The sequence below is a fragment of the Lemur catta genome, chromosome 1 (genome assembly GCF_020740605.2).
Source record: "Lemur catta isolate mLemCat1 chromosome 1, mLemCat1.pri, whole genome shotgun sequence".
Classification (NCBI taxonomy): domain Eukaryota; kingdom Metazoa; phylum Chordata; class Mammalia; order Primates; family Lemuridae; genus Lemur; species Lemur catta.
Genome location: NC_059128.1, coordinates 278,481,422 through 278,489,269, shown reverse-complemented (window position 1 = coordinate 278,489,269; position 7,848 = coordinate 278,481,422). Strand labels below are relative to the sequence as shown.

Below are 7,848 nucleotides of genomic sequence, written 5' to 3'. Positions count from 1 at the left end.
CAAGCCCCTCCCTCACCTTTAGGGAGGGGACAAGGGATGGCGGTCGATTTCAATCACCAGTGGCCAATGATTTAATCAATCGTGCCACTGTAATGAAAGGCAGCGAAAAATCCTTAAGTAGCAGGGGCCAGAGAGCTTCCAGGCTGGCCTACACAGGGCATAGAAACTCCATGGCCCTTCCCCATGCTTGCCCTACGCACCTCTTCCCTTGGCTGTTCTCGAGTAGTATCCTTTATCTGAAAATAGCAAGTAAAGTGCTTTCCTGAGTTCTGTGAGTTATTCAGGGAATTACTGAATCTTTCAATTTCTAGCGGGAGGGGCAAAAATGTGGTTGGCCAAGTGTGGGCTGGAGCCCTTAACCAGCGGGGTCGGTGTCAGAATTGAACTGCTGGGCACTCAGTTGGTTCTGGAGAACTGGGGAACTGGATGTTGCTGCTAGAAAAGACATCGCGGTGTCTGGCGTCAGGAGGAAAAAGCCTGCCGGGGAGCAGGACCACAGAGGGAAAGCGCAGCGCCCTTAACCTGCAGAGCACAGTGAGATACAGATCCGCAAGGACAGGGCGCATCGCTCGGAGGGGGCGAGCCTGGAGGGAGGACAGCAAGGACAGTAGAAAAGGTACGTCTCCACGGGCGGCGTGGGCGAGAGAACGCCGGTGGAAAAGAAGCCTGAACCGGCTCTCGGCGAAACCCGGTGCAGCCCCCAGAGCTCGGGGGCAGCTGGCGCGGGAGGAGGCCGGGGCGGTCAGGCGCTCCTGCGCAGTGCGCGGGCTGCACGGCCGGCCTCCGCCAGGGGGCGCAGTGCGCCGGGACCGGCGCGCGACCACCCGGCCGAGGAGACGGTCGAGCTCGGCCTCAGAAGTAAGTCGGGGCGCAGCGGGCCTGGGCGGGCGTCGCGCGCTCGCTCCGGGGACTGGGGTTGGGCGGTGAGAGTCTGGCGGTAGCGGCCGGGCCACTGCAAGGGGAAGGGTCGTATCCTCCCTCGATCGGGGCCGCCGGGTTGCAGCGGGGAGGGCCGGAAAGCCGGCTGTAGCCCGCGAGAGGGGCGGGCCTTCCGGTAGGGCCGCATGAGGGACCTCGCGGGCTCCCGGGCAGCGCCGCCTGCCTGCGCCTCTCGCGCTCCTCCCCGCCGGCCCCCGGTTGGCTCGGTCCGCTCGTCAGTGCGCACGCGCGGCCGTCGCTGCCCGGGTTCCGCAGGGGGTCCCTGACGCCAGTGTCGGGGAGAGAAAGGGACGCGCCCACCCGCGGCGGGAAAACGGGTGACTTTCTCTAGAACCTGGGTGAGAAAAGGCTTTCTAGTGACCAAAAGCCTAGACTCTAGAAATAAAAATTGATACATGTGATAACATTAAAAACAAAAACTGTCGCATAGCGCGCGCGCACACACACACACAAATCCCCTGCCATAAATAAGTAAAAGACAATTGGCAAACTGGGAAAAAAATGTTTGCAACATATATCGCGGATGACGGGTTAATATCGCAGATATGTGTGTAACTCTTAAAGATTGAGGGAACCAATGACGAAAAATCCAATTTTAAAATAGGCAGAAGGTATTGTGGACAGAAAAACGAAATTCTGCCAAAATATTGAAAGAGGTTTATTCTGAGCCAGCATGAGTAACCGTGGCCTGGGGAACAGTCTCAAAGGGGTCCTGAGAAAACGTGCCCGGCGGCGGCCGGGTTACAGTTTGGTTTTATACATTCGTGGAGACAGGAATTACGGGTAAAATCATACATCAGTATGTGGAGGGTATGCATTGGTTTGGCCCAAAAAGGTGGGATATCTTGAAGGAGGGGGACTCAACAAGTCATAGGTGGGCTTTAGGGATTCTTTAGGGGATAGTTGGTTGAAAGAGTAAAGCTTTGTCTATTGGAGTCAGTAGAAAGGAATGCTTGAATTAAGTAAGATAAAGGGAGGGTCTTCTATCTGTCATGCGATTTCCATATCAGAATAAGGTTGGAAAGTAAGCCACGTTATACTGGGTTAATTAAGCCGGGCATGGTGGCTCCCACCTGTAATCCTAGCACTTTGGGAGGCTGAGGTGGGATGATGGTTTGAGCCTAGGAGTTCGAGGCTGCAGTGAGCTATGATCCAGCCACCGCACTCCAGCCTGGGCAACAGAGGGAGACCCTATCTCTTAAACAAACAACAACAACAAAAACCACTTAATGAGTTTTGTGGTTTATAAGGCATGTGACTCATCAGGCCTCTTAGAAAGGAATTTGGATAAGAGAAGAAAAAGACCGGAGTTCAATCCTCAACATGAACCAACAGTCTTCACAAAAATGACATAAAACTGGCCCTTAAACAAACAAGAAGATGTTCAGTTTTCTCGCTTAATAAGAGAAATCCACAGTGCTCTGAAGTATCACTTCTATCCAATTTGTAAAAAGTGAAAAGCAGTAGGACATGCTGTGGGGACATAGGTGCTCTCATACATTGCTGGGGGGAAAGCAAGATGGTATAACTCTTTTAGAGAGGAATTTGTCAATATCCAACAAAGCAACATATGCATTTACCCTTGACCTGGCAATTCTACTACTAGAACTTTACCCTGAGGAAACACTTATGCCACACATAAAAGTATATATGTGTGTATATATATATATGTGTACAAGGCCACTCATTGCAGCATAGTCAGTAATGGCAAAATTTTGGAGATAACCTCAGTGCCAATACATAGGCAGTTGTTTGAATAAACTCCGGTACAGCCACACAATGCAGTGCTAGGGGTGGTTATAAAAAAGAGTGAGAAAGATCTCTATGATCTGGTACAGAGTGATTTCTAGGATATGCAGTACTGATAAGTGAACAAAATTTATATATGAAAGAGTATTATGGTGTGCTATTTTTGTGTAAAACATGGGGAAATAGTAAAATATTTGATTTTTCCTTATTTTTGCAAAAAAAGAAAAGAATAAATAAAGAAACAGAGGAAGAAAAGATTAGAAACTAATAAATTGGTTGCTTGTGGTGGGTAGATGGGAACGGGCTAAGTCCAGAAGGAAATGATACCTCTATATATGCCTTTTCTGGGTAGTTTTGACTTTTAGAAACATGTGAATGTTTTAGTATTTAAAAAGTAAAATTAGATCAAAAAAGATGGGGGGGGGAGAAACCTAAAATTGAATATAAGTAGAAGTGAACAAATGCACTAAATTGTATAGTAAATTAACCACAGAAAAGTAAACCCAAATAACCTTGAATGTAGCTCTTTGACTATATACCTTCTATATGTAAACAAGCAAACAAAACTACAGAGAAGTTTTGAACGTAGTTGGTAGTGATCTGGTGTAGCAATTCTGAAAATACTTTCTGTGTATTGTAGGATTAAGCAAATAAGTAAATATAATGATATTGGGAGCCAGAACTCTCACTGTCAGAGAAGGGGGTACAAATATGGAGTGAGGGAAGGCAAGGGAGCGCTCTACGGATTGGAATGAGAGGCTTTTTGTTTTGATTGTTTTAAGAATTTATTTCCTAGATCTGTGTGTTGAGAGAGCCTGGGAGCGGGGCCACCCCAATAGCAATGAGCATTCCTTGTGCTGTATCTTGGTTTCTCAATACCATTGTCTGTTAAAAGGAGCCAGAGCTCCTTGGAGAAATGGCTCATTCAGGGAAGGGCAGGGAAAGTGAAAGATGAGCTAGGAACAGCTTGTGCCAGAAAGCAAGGAGGTGCCCAAAGAATGGTGGAGATAGGTCAAAAGGACACAGGGGCCAGCTTTGCAGGGCTCCAGTGGTGAAACCCCAGACAAGTTGAACAGCAGAATGAATAATGACAATAATGAATTATCACATTCAGTAAAAGAGAATCATGAGTCCAGAGTGATACTATAAAGCAAATAAACTTACTAATAAATAAATAAATAGAGGTAAAAGAGACAGCAATGCGGAAGGAACAGTAGAGTTAGGAAAGTTACTGTATTTCCACTATCACAGTAATAACTGATTCAGGCAGGGATAAGTAGTGGATGCTAAAGCCACTGGGTGAAAGCTTATTGGATGTCTTAGTCCATTTCATGAAAGACTAAGGGACTGTTTCAGATTAAAGGAGAATTAAGACACATGACAACTAAATGATATGTATGTCCTTAAATTGGGAAAAATAATATCGCTAGAAAGGATATTATGGGGATAACTGGCAAAATGTGAATATGGATGGAATAGAAAGTATTAGCATTGGATCAGTACTAATATGTGAATTTCACCATTGGAATGATACATTTTCTGAATTTCATCATTGCAATGTGGAATATTCTTGTTCTTAGGAAATATACCTTGAAGTGCTTAGGGGTAAAGGGTCATGATTTCTATAACTTAATCTCAAATGATTCTGGAAAGAAAAAAATCTGTTATACCTTGTACCACTGAGCAGATATACAGTAGTCCCACTTTTCTGCAGTTTCACTTTCCATGGTTTTAGTTACCTGTGGTGAACTGCAGTTTGAAAATATTAAATGAAAAATTCTAGAACAATTCATAAATTTTAAGTTGTGTGCTGTTCTGAAATCACTTGTCATTCAGTTCTGTCCCACCTGGGTTGTGAGTCATCCCTTTGTCCAGCAGATCCATGCTGTATACGTTGTATTCTCTTTAGTCACTCAGTAGCAATCTTGGTTATCTGATCTGTCCTGGTATCACAGTGCTTGGGTTCAAGTAACCCTTATTTTACTTAGTTGTTCTATTTTATTATTAGTTGTTAATTTGATACTGTGCCTAATTTATAAATTAAACTTTATCATAGGTATGTTTGTATAGAAAAAACAGTCTATGTAGGGTTCAGTACTGTCTGTGGTTTCGGGCATCCACTGGGGGTCTTAGAATGTACCTCCTATGGATAAGGGGGCACTACTGTACCATAATTTGCTTAATGTGTTTGTTCTCTATTGAACACTTGAAATTTTCCAATTAAAAAATCACTCTTATAAACAATGTTGCTATTCAAGTCTTTACTATAATTTCTTTCTTTTGTTACTATTTTTAGGATAAATGCCAAGTGTTATGAATCCCAAATTAAAGATGTAAATGTTTTTATGGCCTTTAAGGAAAGTGGCTGATTTAAATAGAAGGTTGTATGTAACACGGGAGGTGAGAGCAGACAGCTACAAATAGCTGTAGATTCCGAAAGCAGCTACTCAAACTATTGTGCAAAGGATTCTCGTATCACTGGGAAGACTCCCCACACCAAGCTTACATCAGACTTTTTAGGTTAGTAACATTGTCCTGGGACCCGCAGGTCTAATCCAAGGCACCATGGCCTACGTTTAGACTTTGGGAAGTAGGGGATTTGTAATTAGCTGCCTAGAAGATTGCCTCTTCTAGAGGCAAGATTAGCTTGCCTCTAGAAGATTGACTAAGAACCATAATATGAAGCTTTGTGTTGGAGGACCTTGTGATTTTCCAAGACAATTGTGAAAATCAGTGTACATCTAAAATCTAAAAGAAAAAAATGTTTGACCTAAAAAATACTGAGTTGAATACAAAAAAATCACTGGTTATGGGAGTGTACATTGGTATAACTACTTTGGAAAACAGTTTTGCATTATCTTTTAATTATGAACATGAATTAGCATACTCTGCCTATGCCTGACACAGTAATTCCTCTCCTGTATCCATACCCAGGGAATTGCTTGCCCAGTGGATCCAGGAGACAAGTAAGTGGATATTCAGAGCAGCATTGTCAGGGCAAACAAACTGGAAATAACCCAACGGCCAGCAGGAGAATGGCTAAACAAAGTAGGATATAGTCAGTCATAGAATATTACCTAGCAGTGAAAATGGATACAATGCAGCTATGGACAATATACCTGTGAATCTTAGTAACACTGAGTGGAAAGAATGCAAGGCTCAGAGGCCTACTTATTGAATAATATTATTTTTATAAAGCAAAAAACAAAATGATGTACTGTTTAGGGATATATTAATTTGTATTGAAGATTTATTTTTTAAAGCAAGGGAATAAACATAAAATTGAGAGTGGGGAGCCCAGGGGATGGGATAAACAAGTAGAGAGGTATTCGCAATATTCTAGTTCTTAAGGTGGGAGTAGGTACGCAGTGTTCATTTTATTACTAGACTTTGTACCTTACCATATAGGTTATAGAAATTCTATTGAGTGTATTGAATAACATATGAAGTTAAAAAAAAAACCACTGATAACCCCATTTCTCTAAGGTATCTACTGATTGTGTCTGTTGCATTTGCAAATAACAATGTAGATAAAAATCAGAAAACCAAAAATTTTAGAATTGGAAGAGGCCTTCAAATCATCATCTAATCTGAAGTGTAACCATTTAAAAAGTGTAAGTACTAGGGCATATTTATGGTTTTGGAAATTGGGGAGAACTTTCTAAATAAAGTTCATGGAAGAAGTCATGAAAGAAAAAGCCAAGAAGCTTGACTTGATTAAAATTTTAAAATGGTGCATCAAATCATTGCAAACAAAATTAAAAGGCAAATGATAAACTGGGAAAAAATATGCTATGTGACAGCCTAAGTGTTAGTATCTCTAATATAGAAAGCACATATATAAATCAGTAAGAAAAATATTAATACCAAAATCCATGTTAATTCATAGAAGAAATGCAAATGTTGTAAAACAACCAGGAAAAAAATCAGTTTTTCTAGCAATTAAAAAGGAAAGAAAAACTTTTAAAGAGGAATTCCATTTTTCATTAATCAAAATAGCAAAGATTAAAAAAATTGTATATATAGCACTTAATGTTGCCAAAATAAGCGGCTTAGTCTTATTAGAAGATAAAATTATACAACATTTGAGTAAGAAATTGGCCTTATGTTTAAATAGTCTTAAGAGTTTCATACCCTTTGACCCAGTAATATAATTTATAGGAACATAGGGATATATTCCTAAACAATTACCAGAAAGGTAGCTAAAAAGTTTTGTATAGGATTGTTCTCTTCAGTATTATGAAAGCAAACACTTGGGGGAAAATGGTCCACTGATTGAAGAGTGAGTAAACAAATACTGGAACACTCAAATATGGGATATTTTGTAGCCATCAAAAATCATGTTATTGAGGACTTTGATTCTGATCATGCCTGGATTTCAGCTCTTCTATTAACTAGAAACCCTAGCAGTGATATGATGTCTCATTTGAGATTTTCTTTGACATAGGGTTATTCTGTAGACCATCCATAAACACTTCCCTGAAGGTCAGACTTGATTGCTTTTTCCCATTCATTTCCTCCTCTTTTGAAGAGAATATTCTAATCCACAGCATGTGTGTCCCACCACAGAATAAAGAATTCCCTGTTCCCTCAAACCGAGAAGGGGAGGCCGAAAGTCTGCCTGAAATTGCTGTGCTGCAAGCGAAGGATTCAGGCTTCAGATGGCAGAATCAAGACTCCAGCCTTAGGGTAGTAGCGTTAATCTGGTGGTGTCCTTAGCAAAGGAAGAGAAAGAGTTAATAGATCCGGATCTCAGTCCCTCATTGTAATGAGGGAGGAGTAACACGGGAAAGTCGTCCAGAGTAAACAATTTAAGCTACTCTACTCGAGGCACCTCCGTCACCAAATAGCCTATCAAAATATTTGGTTACTTTTCTCTCACTCATGTAGCAAAACCTTCAGCCCCTTTGTTACGTGCCGTGAAGACAGACCCAGTGCCTGCCCCCGCAGCTTGCCAGTCTCCAGGGGGAAGGCTGCCATACGCCGCACAAGCAGTTAATTGCCAGGCGGGTGAGTGTGGTTGCAGGTGGGAGGGGGCCCACCTGGCCTAGGGGTCTGGCCGTGCCTCCCTGGGGAGGTGACACTTTGACGTATAAAGAGAGCCCTAAAGGGACCTTCCTAGGGCCGGCTAGGCAGTGTTCTGGGCGTCGGCGGAGAGGG

At 42.4% G+C, this 7,848-nt stretch overlaps 1 protein-coding gene across 3 annotated transcripts in view; it reads left to right on the top strand.

Moving 5' to 3' along the window:
- The first annotated feature begins 799 nt into the window (after positions 1-799).
- The window catches only part of HLCS (holocarboxylase synthetase), a 210,370-nt gene continuing 203,321 nt past the window's right edge, over positions 800-7,848 (top strand). The window contains exon 1 of one of the 3 annotated variants that reach the window (XM_045540652.1): positions 800-858. The gene's annotated coding sequence lies outside the window, so the exon portion shown is untranslated. The remainder of the gene's footprint in view (positions 859-7,848) is intronic. The other 2 variants (XM_045540653.1, XM_045540654.1) reach the window with 2 other exon arrangements.